The following is a 13579-nucleotide window of genomic DNA, read 5'->3' on the forward strand; positions in this document are numbered from 1 at the left end:
TGAATTTGCATAATCATTTGCAGGAAAGGCAATTTACTCTATGGATGATTTATATTTAGGATATGATCAGTTCCAACTTGCATTTGAAAGCTAGAATATCACTACCATGAAGAGAGTGCTTGGATTGGTTAGGATGTGTACGCTTCCACAAGGAGCAACCAATTCAGTGTAGCACATATGATGAATGCTATGCATAAATTTTTGAGGGAGTATATTCCTCAGTTGACCTTACCCTTTCTTGATGATGTGCCGATCAAAGGATGTGATATCTATGAGAAGAATGAAGAGTTGAATGAGCATGGATGTAGAAGATTTGTGGGGCAGCTGATCATATTGTTGATTGTGAGAGGATTTTGAGCCATCTTGAAGAAGTGAATTTGACTCTATTAAGAGAAAATTTAGTTTTTGGAGTGGAGGAAGTATTAGTTGTTGGGCACATGTGTGGGCCATATGGGAAAAATCCCTCACCAATAAGTATTTTTGGGTGCATGTGTCTTTTACTTGATATGGATTCCGTATTTTTCTCATGTGGCTGAAAGTTTATATTAGCTCTTGAGAAAAGAGCAAAATTTTTGGTGGGATAGATAGCATATAAAGGAATTTCAGAAGTTAAAAAACTTATTGATTTCAGTCCCAATACTAAAGACAATAAATTATGAGAATGGATAGCCTATCATTCTCACTGTGGATACAAGTCCAATTGGCATTGATTGGGCAGTGGGTCAAATGATGCCAATGGGAATATGTATGCCATTCGATTTGGAGCAAAGGTCCTCAATGAATGGAAACCACTGTATTCTCAAGTCAAAAGAGAGCTTTGGGTTGTAGTGACAGCCCCTAAGTGTGATAGAGAATATTTTATGGGAGATCATGTAGTGGTAGAGACTGATTGTCTACCTCTATGGGGCATGATAGAGTAAATTGCTCAACTCCTGATATTGCCATGTTACGGTGGATTGCATGTATAAAGTCACTTAACCCTAATTTTCAACATATTGTAGGCAGAGAAATTCATATGGCTGAAATGCTTTCATGAGCAAGGTTTTAAGATGAAGAGGAGCTAATGGAAGATGAAGAGGACAATGTGATAGGTGCTGCAAACGACTTTATGACATCAATGAATGAGTATGCAGCTGTTGTTTTTGCAAGTATAACTGTTGTAACACAGATTTTAATAGTAAAAAAGGAACTTACAGCCATGAAGAAGAGATGGCAGTAGAGAGAAAGCATCATTAGTATTATGCTTCACTGAGAACACAATTTTTAGAAGAGTTGTATGAGGATGATTGGCTGAAAATAGGCCAATATCTCAGCCTCATGAAAAAAAAAGATGAGTGGTCTGAAGCTAAATTAAAAATGATTAAAAGAAAATCTTATGGGTTTTTCTTGAAAAATAGATATTTATGGAAGCATGCAAAGAAAAAGAGAGGAGCTCTAAGACGTGTATTGGGAGATAGGGACTCTCAACAACCGGTGATGTAGGAGTTTCATGAAAGGTTTTATGGGCTAGACAAAGAGGTGTTTGCTCGGGGGGGTCACTCATGAATATATGTATATATAACGTGAGTTCAAAATAAGGGGTTTTTAAAACACCATTTTTATACATTTTTTACATACAGAAGGGTGTCATATAAAGGTGTTACTTACAGATTGAATAGAAAAGGGTTGTATTTTAGTCAAGAAATATTCATAGATTAGAATATTTATAAATAGGCCATGAACGCACATTATATAGAGAATATATATATAGTGAACTCCCCAGGGTGTTTGGGGTACATTTTTCAAGATCAAAGCGAAGTATTGGTGGAAAAATATGTACAAAGATGTGGAACATTATGTGGAATCATGCAATGTCTCTTAGATGTATTACATTGTAAAGCATAGGGATGGGTTGGAATCAACTTATCCATTGTGTATGCATTACAAATGGGTAGTTGATTTGGTTACCATGCCTATAGGTTTATGGAATATGAGATATCTTGTGCTTGCATGAGAAGACTTGAAAAATCAAGTGGAAGGTCGAGCTCTTAGTATAAAGACTACTCAAGCAGTTTGCAGGTTCTTATTGGAAGAAGTCTTTTGGAGGTATGGTTGTTTTAGTAAATTGGTTGCACATAGAGGAGAATTGGATGTGGATGAGGCTTGTGACTTCTTTTCACAGTTGGGTATCAAGTTGGCTTTAACATTAGCCTAGAATCTTGAAGAAAATGGAAAAAGTGAAAGAGCTCTTCAACCTATCATTAAGTAATTAGCAAAGTCATGCAAGGATAGGATGAAAGAGTGGCCAAGAATGTTACCCTTTGCTTTGTAGACTGATAGGACCACTCATAGTGCAGTTATAGGGTATATGCCTAATGAACTAATGTATGGACAACAGCCAATCATGTCTATTGAGGAGACCATTGCTACTTGGAGTGTTCTACCATGGCAAGAGGGTTTGAATAGACAAGAGTTGCTAGTCCTACGCATTTTAGACAATTAGAAAGTAGACCTAAAGACATTGAGATAGCCATGAAAAAGATGAAGACTGCAAGGATTTGACAAGCGACACGGACTTTGACCACGACCTATACAGAAAGGGGACTGGGTGCTAGTTTATGATATCAACTTGGAAAATCAACATAGTGATAGTCAGAAGATGGCAAAGTGGTGGTTTGGTCTATATGTGGTACGATTTGTTTTTGAGAATGCTACCTATGCATGAAATGAGATGGATGGGACAACTCTAAGGAGTTGTATATTGAGCATGAACATGAGAATATGGAAGAATAAGAGGTAGAAGATAAAGACATTGACATGGCAGAGGATACTTCTTCTGACATTGTAGATCCATAAGACTTTGGCACATGCTAGTGGATGTGCAAGTTAAGAGGGGGTGGATGCCTTGCCGCTACGTGAACAAAGTGTGAAAAACTCTAGATTATATCCTCATTTAGATTTCTTATTGATCTAGATAGTCAATGCCATATTAATCATTAGTGTCAGTGTCCGTGGTGTGGATGGTTCAAAAATACTAGATTTTTTAACAAGTTTAGTCTATTTTTGATATTTTAGATATATTTTTTTGTAAATATCCAAAAGTTTTAGACAACTTCTAGAATAGGATGACATGTAAAAAAAAACAAGTGCCTTTCACCCATTTTTGGGAGATTTTATGCAAAAAGAAGGATTGGTGAAATTGTGTGATGTGCGATCACAGTTTTCAGATAGCAAACAACACTCCGAAACTGGGAGAAGGATGTTGAGATGACAAGCTCAACACATGCAGACATTGATGATGGGCCACCTAGTTAGATGGGTCCACACGTCTACACTTAGCATGTCGGTGGTCATTATGACTCTCACATGACCAGTGACTCATTACTTATTATATTCAGGTTGTTACACCTATTTACAAGCTGGCATAGTTATAGTGCCACTCAACTAGTGTAGTCGGTTATGCATTGTTTGACTTAGTAGGCCACTTTCCTTTTATGTTGTATCTTATCTATACTTTGAGTACATTGTAAAGAGGGTGGAAGAAGAAGAAGAAATCATCAAGAAAACGTTTTGGCCTCCGTCTCTCTTCTTGTCTCTTGAGTGAGCCTCTCCTTGTGCATTTTGTGTGTGTTCGGCACAGCATCTTGAGCAAGTCCTCCCACCACGCGATTCTTGACATGGTATCAGAGCCGCACCACTGAGAGAGGCTAATTTCGAAGGCTGAAGCAAAGGAGAAGAAGCAAGGTTCGAGCAAGCAAGCCACGGGTAAGAAGCTCTCTCATCCTTCCACTCTTTCTCTTGGATAATGCCTGTGGAGGCACTGGAAGCAAGGCAGAACAAAAATCTCATATTGCAATGAGATTTGGTGTGCGCGAAGAGCGCTATGTATTCTGCAGATAAGCCCTTTCAGGCCGTTTGAGGCCTTTTCAGGGCCGTTTTAGAGCCGCAAGGTTGCGGACAGCAGTTTCAGGGTACATTGTGACTTCAATCGTATTGACCGAAAGTGGGTGCGCAGGTTATAGATTTCAGATCTGTAAGTTCAAAGGTGTTTATCAGTGAATAAACACAAGGTTTATCTGCAAACAAGTTGCAGATTGCATGTATTTTTTAGCAGACAGTGAAAAAGGTTGTCTGGTGTATTGCTGTGCACTATAGGTCGTGGGTTGCAGAAGATTTGCTTGCTGTTGGTATTACTTTTGTGATAATGGCAGAGAATAGTGGAAGCCCCATCATTGAGAAGCTCGACAAGAACAACTACCCTTCATGGAAGTTCTGTGTCACGAACTTTATTATTGGAAAAGGCCTCTACGAGTTTGTTTCAGGTGAAGAAAAGGAGCCGAAGGTGAGTGATCCTCCAACGGCAGAAGAGACAAAGGCACGGAAGGAATGGAATGCAAAAGACAAGAAGGTCATGTATTGGCTGTCAGCAGTAATTGACAATAATATGCTCGGACATATCAGAAATGCAGAGAATTCATATGCAGCTTGGACCATACTTGAAAGTATGTTTTCTGTAAATACAAAGGCACGAAAGATTCAACTCAAGCAAGAGTTGAATACATTAAAGAAAGAGAAGATGTCTATCAATGAGTATGCACTGAAGGTAAGAAGCATTGCAGATGCATTGGCAACGATTGATGCAATGCCCAATGATGATGATTTGGTATCGTCTACCTTGGGTGGACTTAACAATGAAAAGTCTTGGAAGTCTTTTGTGACTTTCGTATATGTCAGAAAGCCATTTCCTGATTTCGATGAGTTGGTCTCCCTTATGATCACTGAAGAGATCAACATGCAGAGTGAGACATCTGAAAGAAGTGGTGAACAGGTCCAAGCTTTCTACTCTATTTCAGGAAGGGGACGTGGCATGTTCTCTTCAAGAGGTCTATTAAAGTTCAGAAGGAAAAGAGATGGAGACAAAGGCTCAGGCCCAAGGGTAGCAGACAGCTCCCTTCAATTCATTCTCTATCATCATCCACACACAGTCACATATTCAAAGATCAACTGACCTAGATCTAATCATGGTTAAGTCAGTGTGACTTAACCTTATTTACTAAGGTAAACAACTTATAGAAGACAAAATGAGCTTGAGTCTCAACACTCCCCCTCAAGCTCAAGTAGGATACTTGACTCCAAGTAACTCTCTGAAATGCACAAACTTATCTTTACCCAATGACTTGGTAAAGATATCTGCAACTTGGTCTTCTGTCCTCACATGGACCAAATCAATGTCACCTGCAATCACTTTTTCCCTGATGAAGTGATAGTGTACCTCAATGTGCTTAGTCCTAGCATGATAGACAGGATTACTAGCTAGGAGCACACTACTCATGTTGTCACAATAGAGTGTGACAGGCCTGACTTCCTGCATGCCCAAATCATCAAGAAGCTTCATGAGCCATGCTGCCTCACATGCAGCTAGTGCAGCACCTCTATACTCTGCCTCAGTACTAGAGAGTGCAACTGTAGGTTGCTTCTTACTGATCCAGCTGACCATACTACTACCAAGGGAAAATGCATACCCACTAGTAGATCTCCTGTCATAGGTACTTCCTGCCCAGTCAGCATCTGTATATCCTGTAAGCTCCAAAGGCTTATCATGCTCATAGAATAGACCATAATCTGATGTAGCCTTTACATATCTCAAGATCCTCCTCACTGCATCCAAGTGTGGCTTCATAGGCTTCTGCATGAACTGACTAATCAGTCCAACCGAATAGCTAAGATCCCGTCTAGTAATGGTAAGGTAAATCAGGCTACCCACCATTTGTCTATACATAGTAACATTCTCAATCTCATGCCCAACATTTGCAAGTAGCTTAACATTTTGTTCCAATGGAGTGCTCAATGCTTTGCAATCCAACATACCATACTTGGTTAACATATCCTGTGCATACTGCTTCTGCAACAACCAAGTACCATGAGATGTAGAGATAACCTCAATCCCAAGGAAATACTTCAGATCTCCCAAATCTCTGACCTGAAATTCAGCATGTAACATTTCCTTGATCTCTCCAATTCCTGTGACATCATCACCTATAATGATTAAGTCATCCACATAGATGACTAATACTACATAACCAGCTCTTGTCTTCTTTGTGAATAGGCTATGATCAGCCTTGCCCATAGTAAAACCAAGTTTTTGTAAGCATGCACTTATCTTAGCATTCCAAGCTCTAGGTGCTTGCTTCAGCCCATATAATGCTTTCTTCAATCTACACACATATGTAGGAAAATTTGGATGTGCATAGCCCTCGGGATGATCCATGTATACTTCCTCAACCATATCACCAGTGAGAAAAGCATTCTTCACATCCATTTGATACATAATCCATCCTTTAGATGTTGCCAAAGCAATCACTGTCCTCACGGTTGCCATTTTAGCAACAAGACTGAATGTTTCCTCATAATCAAGACCATATTGTTGTGCATACCCTTTTGCCACAAGTCTTGCCTTGTACCTTTCCAATGTGCCATCAGATTTGCATTTCACTTTGTATACCCATTTGCAACCAATAGCCATTTTTCCTTCAGGCAATTCAACCAAATCCCAAGTGTGATTTTCAGCCAATGCTGAATATTCCTCATCCATTGCCTTACACCAATGATCATCCAAAATAGCTTCAGAAAACTTTGTGGGTTCCTTGAAGCTAGTGACTTTTGCGATATATGCATAGTGTCTCACTGTGTAACCAATGTATGTAAGCCTATCCATAGGCTTGCTGACTCTTTCTGATCTCCTCAACTGAGGTGCAGTATGAGACTCTCCTCTCTCATGAGGTGGTATATATCTATGTCTCACACCAGGAGTCACAACTGATGGAATACCAAACTCACTATCCAAGCTGTCAGTACCAGGTGAATCATAACCACAGGTGAGTGGCCCTGTAACATCATCAAGTTTTCCTTTGCCTTTATCCACATCTTTTCCCCTCACTGACATACCCGTGTCAGTGGACAAAGATGCTGAAGTCCTCAATCTACCTGTCCAAGGACTAACTGATGTAGTAGCATCTTTAGAAGGCCCAGAAATTTCTGCACTTTCATTTGTACCTGCATTTACATAAGGCTCGTGATAGCCATCCTGATCATTCATCACAGTGATCTTCTTCTCATGCCATGATTTCAACTCATCAAATACCACATCTCTTGAGACCAATGTCTCATGTGTGGAAGGATTGTAGCATTTGTACGCTTTCCTATCTTGTGCATACCCAATAAAGATGGCCTTTTCTACTTTGGATCGAGCTTTTTCCTCTTTTCATCTGGAACATGTACATATGCCAAGCATCCAAAAACCTTAAGATGGCTGATGTCCGGCTTTATCCCATAAAGCCTCTGATAAGGAGTCACCTCATGTATACCTGCTGTTAGTGTACGAATCATGACATACACTGCAGTCATTACAGCCTCTGCCCAATATGCATTTGGTAGGCTTTTCTCATTCAACACGGCTCTAGCCGATTCCATGATCACCCTGTTTTTCCTCTTTGCCACACCATTTTGTTGTGGTGTGTACCTTCATGTCAATTGCCTTTTAATTCCATGAGCTACCAAGAAGTGATCAAAGTCTTTAGAAACATGTTCTCCACCACTATCAGATCTCAAGCATGAGATGTAGCAAGCCAATTCTTTCTCCACATGTCTCTTAAAATCCTGAAAAGCATCCATGACATCACTCTTGTGCTTTAGCACATACAACCATGTGTACCTACTATAGTCATCTATGAATGACACATAGTAACGTGATCCCCCAAGAGATGCATTCTGTGAGGGTCCCTATACATCAGAATGTACAAGTTGTAATGGTCTAGTAGTGGTGCTTACATGCCTCATAAATGGCAGCCTTGATTGCTTTCCAAATTGACAAGACTGACATACATGTCCCAATTCCGCATGCTTGAACTTAGGAAGTCCAAGTACAACTTGCTTATGCTACATATTCTTCAACTTTGGAACATTTACATATCCAATCCTTTTATGCCATATCTCAATGTCCCTTATTGCAGCATTTTCATGTGAGTACATAGTAGCATTCAATGCTGGAATTTTTGTATCCAATGTAAACATCCTGCCATTTCTTTTGCCTTTAGCAATGAGTTTGCATCCTTGACCATACTCTTCAATGTAGCATCCATCTCTATTGAATCTAACTTGTAGATTTTGTTCAGCCATTTGTCCCACAGAAAGCAAGTTTTTGGTTATGGAGGGTACATGTAATACATCATAAAGACTCTTTTTCCTGTCACCATGCATCATCAAGGGAACAATACCTGTATGCATAATGTCATGTTGTGTATCATCCCCTGTGCAAACATATCCATGAGCACCTTCTATCAATGTGTCAAACCACTCTCCATGAGGAGTCATGTGGTTAGATGCCCCTGAGTCTATATACCATACATCATCTGCTTTGTCGTGTACAAGCAACCCTTTCTTCACATTTTGCATTGCAAACAACCTGTCATCCTCCTACATACCACTAGAAGAAGCATAATTACCATGTTGCTTCCCTCTTGCTCTTTGATCATTCTGCTTTTTGTAGCAATCCTTAGCTACATGCCCGTATTTGCCACAATAATGGCAATCCTTATTTGCATTTGATTGCTGTCCATAACTCATTTGAGGCTGTTGCCAAGTGCCTCTTCCTCTAGATGAACGACCTCCTCTTCCATGAGCATTTGAGGCACCTCTATTTGCTTGAGACTGCCTATTTTTCCATCCAGTAGCTTGTTGTCCACGGGCTACATATGCATTTCCAGCACCTCTTCCTCGAAAATTTGATCTTCCTCTTCCACCTCTACCCCTTTGATTTGAGTAGAAGACATTGTCCCTACTATTTTTAGACCCACTAGAACTTGTAGTAAGTCCAAATTTCACTTCTTCATGCAAAAGAAGTGCTACAAGTTCATCAAATTCAGGCTGCTCCTGACGCATTGAAATGGAAGTATCAAACTGCTTATATTCCTGTCCAAGTCCATGGAGGGTAGTGGCTACCAAATCATCATCCTAAACTTTAGCTCCAATTGATCCTAGTTGTTCTGCAATGGATCTGATCTCATAGACATAGTCCTCAATAGACATTCCATTCCACTACAAGATATAGACCTTATAGCGACGTTTAAAGCGACAAAAAATACAAACAACAAAATTTTCCCCCGTCGTCGCAAAAAGTGTCGTTATTGACGACGCCATAGAATCGTCGCTATAACCGTCGCTATATGCGTCGCTATATGCGTCGACGCATATAGCGACGGTTACAGAGAATTTGCGATGCTGATAGCGACGACAATAGCGACGCGTGCAGTAAATTTGCGATGCAAATAGTGACGGTAACAGAGAAAAAAAAATTTGTGGCAGGACAAAATAGTTTCTGCACTGCTTCATACAAAGCGTTTGCAAACAAAAAGAATGTATACTGAAATCATAAAACTGATGGATGAAATAAATACATGATATCGCATAAAATGCGATTGGTACAATCATAAAACAATATCACTAATACTTAGAAAATGTCTACATAGATCGGGCGACTAAAAACTAAAGGTATGTGAGCTCTAAGGATCCAAGGGCGAGCTACAAATCGTCATCCCCCGAAAGCTCTTCCCGCTGTAAAGGAGCATCAAACGGATTCTGCAGAAAAAGAAACAACATATCAATCCACCATACAATAATGCATTCAAATATCTCATGGTAACTACGGACAAGAAAGATGAGTGACTTACTGGGCCGCCGCGTCTATACAATCGGTCGATCAATGATCTGAGACCGTGCCTCTCCGCATATCGAGTCTCAAGGCCTTGTGGATCGCGATTTGTAATGGAGTGCTGCAAAGAAAACAAAATGCTAACTGTTAGAAACATGATTGTCAGTACAAAGAATATCTCAAAAAAACAAATAAGCAAAAAAAAAGAGAATCTTACAAAGTCCTCCAAATATGTCCTGTGGCTGCCACTCCCAAGATGATGCACCCTCGCCGCCTCCCGCTGCTGACTCCAACGTCCTGGCAAATTTGTAGCCTCCTCACTCAGTCGGTGCCAGTCGTCTGCATCTAACCACTCGGGCTTTGGAGCCCCACTCTTGATTGCCTTGCGTGCGTCGGATCGTCTATGTGACATGTATGCACGCATGCAATCCATCATCCAGCCCATAGAGAATCTATCCACTGCGGCTGGCACCGGGAACTTCTCGTGCAAGGATGCTACTATGTACTCCTTGCTCCCCTCCGGTATGTTCCTCCAATGATCCAGGACGTTGTGCCGAAAAACTTGTTGGCACAACTCCCTCATGCGAGCCATCACCCTCCTCCCCTCATCATTCATGATGATGGCTCCTGACCTGCCATCCACTAGGTATCCATAATCCCTAGGAGTGTGCCTTGTATGGGCCCTCTCCCATCTCCGTCCACGCTCCTGGGCATATCCAGGAGACCCCTGAACATCCGGTGTACCGACGGGGGTACCCTCTCCCGGAGTGCCACACAAAGGGGTGCCACCAAAAGGAGTGCCACCAGAGGGGGTGCCACCAAAAGGCGTGACATCTGCCGACGGCTGCGCAAAAGCCGGAGTAACTGGAGTGGACGTCCCCACAGGTGTGACAAATCCTGGAGGTGACCGAGCTCCAGCTGAACGACGAGACGGAGACACCGCGTCCGTGTCTCCACAGTAGCACCCCCCTGATCCTCCTGCAGTCGCAGTCCCTCCCTCTGGCCCAAGTCGCGAGCGTCGAGATCGTCTACTCGAAGCTGAAGCATCTGATTGCGCCGAAGCTGATCTCGCAGAGCGCCCTGACGAAGAACGAGACAGCTCCTGATCTGCTATCTCTCTGAATCTCGCGAGCTGATCTGGAGACATACATACCATCATCTCCTGAAACTCCTCATCGCTCATCCCTCGACTCATCCTGAAAATGTCGATACCTGCACAGATAAAAAATAATGTTAGAATAATCAATTTAAACTATACAAAGCACATTAATAAAATCATTTTTGAAAAATCCCTCTTAAAATGCATATCTTATCTACCTTTATGGAAGATCTAAACAACGAATTGAGTAATACAATTCTCCAAGAATGAAGTATTCTATGGTCCCATGTTAATCTCCTGACACAACTCTGCATACACTGGAAGGTCGATAGACATGTCACCACAAAACAACGAGTTTGTCTCATTCTCAAAAAATTCTACGACTTCTGTATTTCCATCATTGTTAGCCGATGCAGGCTCCAAGCTTGCGGTGGCCTCCACCCCTTGTAATTTCGATCCCTCTATTTGCATATTTTCTTCATCTATGCCTGGAACATCACTTTGATCGTATACTCTCGCACCTCGAGGAGTTGAAGGTATAACATACCACCATCGAGGTTGTCGGGGATTTGGATAGAAGATTACATGTTCACAAACACTTACAAACCGTCTTCAAACCATTGTGACATAAACCATATCGTATTACAATTAGCAAGCAAATGCCTAGTTGCACCTGTTCACAATGGGCCGGCAACACAAAGGTGTCTCGCAAATCCATCCATTTTTTTTCGGAATCTATTTCGAGAAATCCAGATGGACCTCGTCGAACTGTTGCGCCAACTCCTCCAAGTACCACTTTGAACCACTGCACGTTGAATATTATCATGGAGAAGCTACGGTAATCCACCGTAATAATACTTTGCAAATTCTCAAAATACTCCATCTCATCCACAACCGTGTTCGGATCCACAAAATCTTAAGCTTATCGACTAATGGACGAAGATACACGTCCATATTTTTTACTTTGTAGCGGCCCGGTACGAGCAAGCTAAGGATGAGATGTCCTTTCTTCGTAGAAAGCCATGGAGGAATGTTGTAGTTGACAAGCACTATAGGCCACACACTGTAAGAAGTCGAGGGCAGACCGAATGGGTTCACACCATCCATGGCGAGACCGAGCCGAAGATTCCTTGGCTCTCGCGCAAAGCCTGGGAAGGTAGAGTCAATGTGGCTCCATGCACGCGAATCTGCTGATATTCGTTGCACTCCATCCGTGGACCTATTCTGCACATGCCACGTTGTTAAGCTTGCCATGGCAGACGTGCGAAACATGTGGTTTATGCGGGGGATGAGCGGAAAGTGTCTGAGGACTTTTTGAGGGATGGTCTGCCCTTGCAAGTCCTATCGATACCTGTGAGCACCACACTTTGGGCATGTCTCCATAGTCTCGTATTCATCTCGAAACAATATGCAGTCGTTGATACATGCATGGATGTTATTGTAGTCCATGCCAAGCTTCCATAAAACATGTCGCGCATCATCACGAGACTCAGGCATGGTGTTTGCAGGTGGCAATATATGATATTTCAATAACCTGAAAAAATCATAAAACACCTTGAAAAATCTATCCATGTTTGCAATAATACTGTTTTTTAAAAAAAACAATGAAGTCTGTGTGCAAGGTACCTGAATAACTCAGTCACACTCGTATCGCTCCAACCGTATTTTGCTTGCACACTTAAGAGTGCAAGCAATGTCTTCAACCGAGATACTCGGCACCCATCATATAATGGTATGGATGCTTCCTCTCTAAGCGGGTCAGATGTCTCAACATCCATGGGAATCAATGCATCGATCATTGCCTCCATCTCAGGCTCCAAGATTGTAGGCAAGTCGGGAAGGTTGTCTGTCTCCTCTGGCATTGACGGTATAGATGGGCCTTGCGAGTGGTCGATTGGCTCCTGCAATCCATCCATCGCACGTCCATGAACTCTTCTAATTGGCTGCAAAGGGTGCACTCCCCCTTGGGTCGAGACATCACCCCCCTGGATACAAAATTTACCAACAAGACCCAATCTTATTGTATATGGTTTTCAATTAGCTTGAGAGTACAATGCATGAAAAATGCTAACTTCAAATTACCGTTTGCTGAAAGTCTGCAATTGCCTGATCAATGATCTCAGATTGAAACTCGCCAAATCGTCGTACGTGTTCTATAGACAATCGGCGTTTTCGTCTAATTGCCAACTTGCATTGAGAGCAAGGACATGGGACACACTGATTAAGATACGACTCGTGGTCTTGAACAATAGGACCTTCTTCGTTTGCCATCTTATCTACATTACAGCAAACAAGGCTTAAATGGATAGATTTATGGAGATGTACGTCAAGTTGCAAGTTGACCATAAACCTTGCATTGTATATAGTAGTCGAGAGATTTTCCGATGTTATATCTCGGCCTTGTATCATGCTCAACGATTTGTTTGTCCCGGTAGATAATTTTTTGTTATATCTCGGCTTTGAGTATAAGTAATCCATTTTAAAATTAATGCGCGCCATCTATCAAATTTTATAACTATAGTAATAAAATTTATTTCAATCAATTCTACTCATAGTCATAAGACCTGAGAGAAATTATCCTATACTTAATTTAAGGGTTTCTTCTTCTATAACAATAATTTTGGGTTCATTTTGATGAAGTACGTGGCCGTATGCAAAGCACATTGCATACCATTATCAATACGTATATTATCTTAAATTTCCTTCCCTTCCCTCTCCCTCTCTTTCTCTCCCTCTCCCTCTCTTCCTCTCTTTTTCTCACCCTCTCTCTCTCCCTCTCGTTCTCTTTCTCTTTC

This window comes from Lygodium microphyllum, unplaced genomic scaffold, assembly GCF_053477565.2.
Source record: "Lygodium microphyllum isolate KBCC unplaced genomic scaffold, Lygodium_microphyllum_v1.1.10 scaffold_67, whole genome shotgun sequence".
Lineage (NCBI taxonomy): Eukaryota > Viridiplantae > Streptophyta > Polypodiopsida > Schizaeales > Lygodiaceae > Lygodium > Lygodium microphyllum.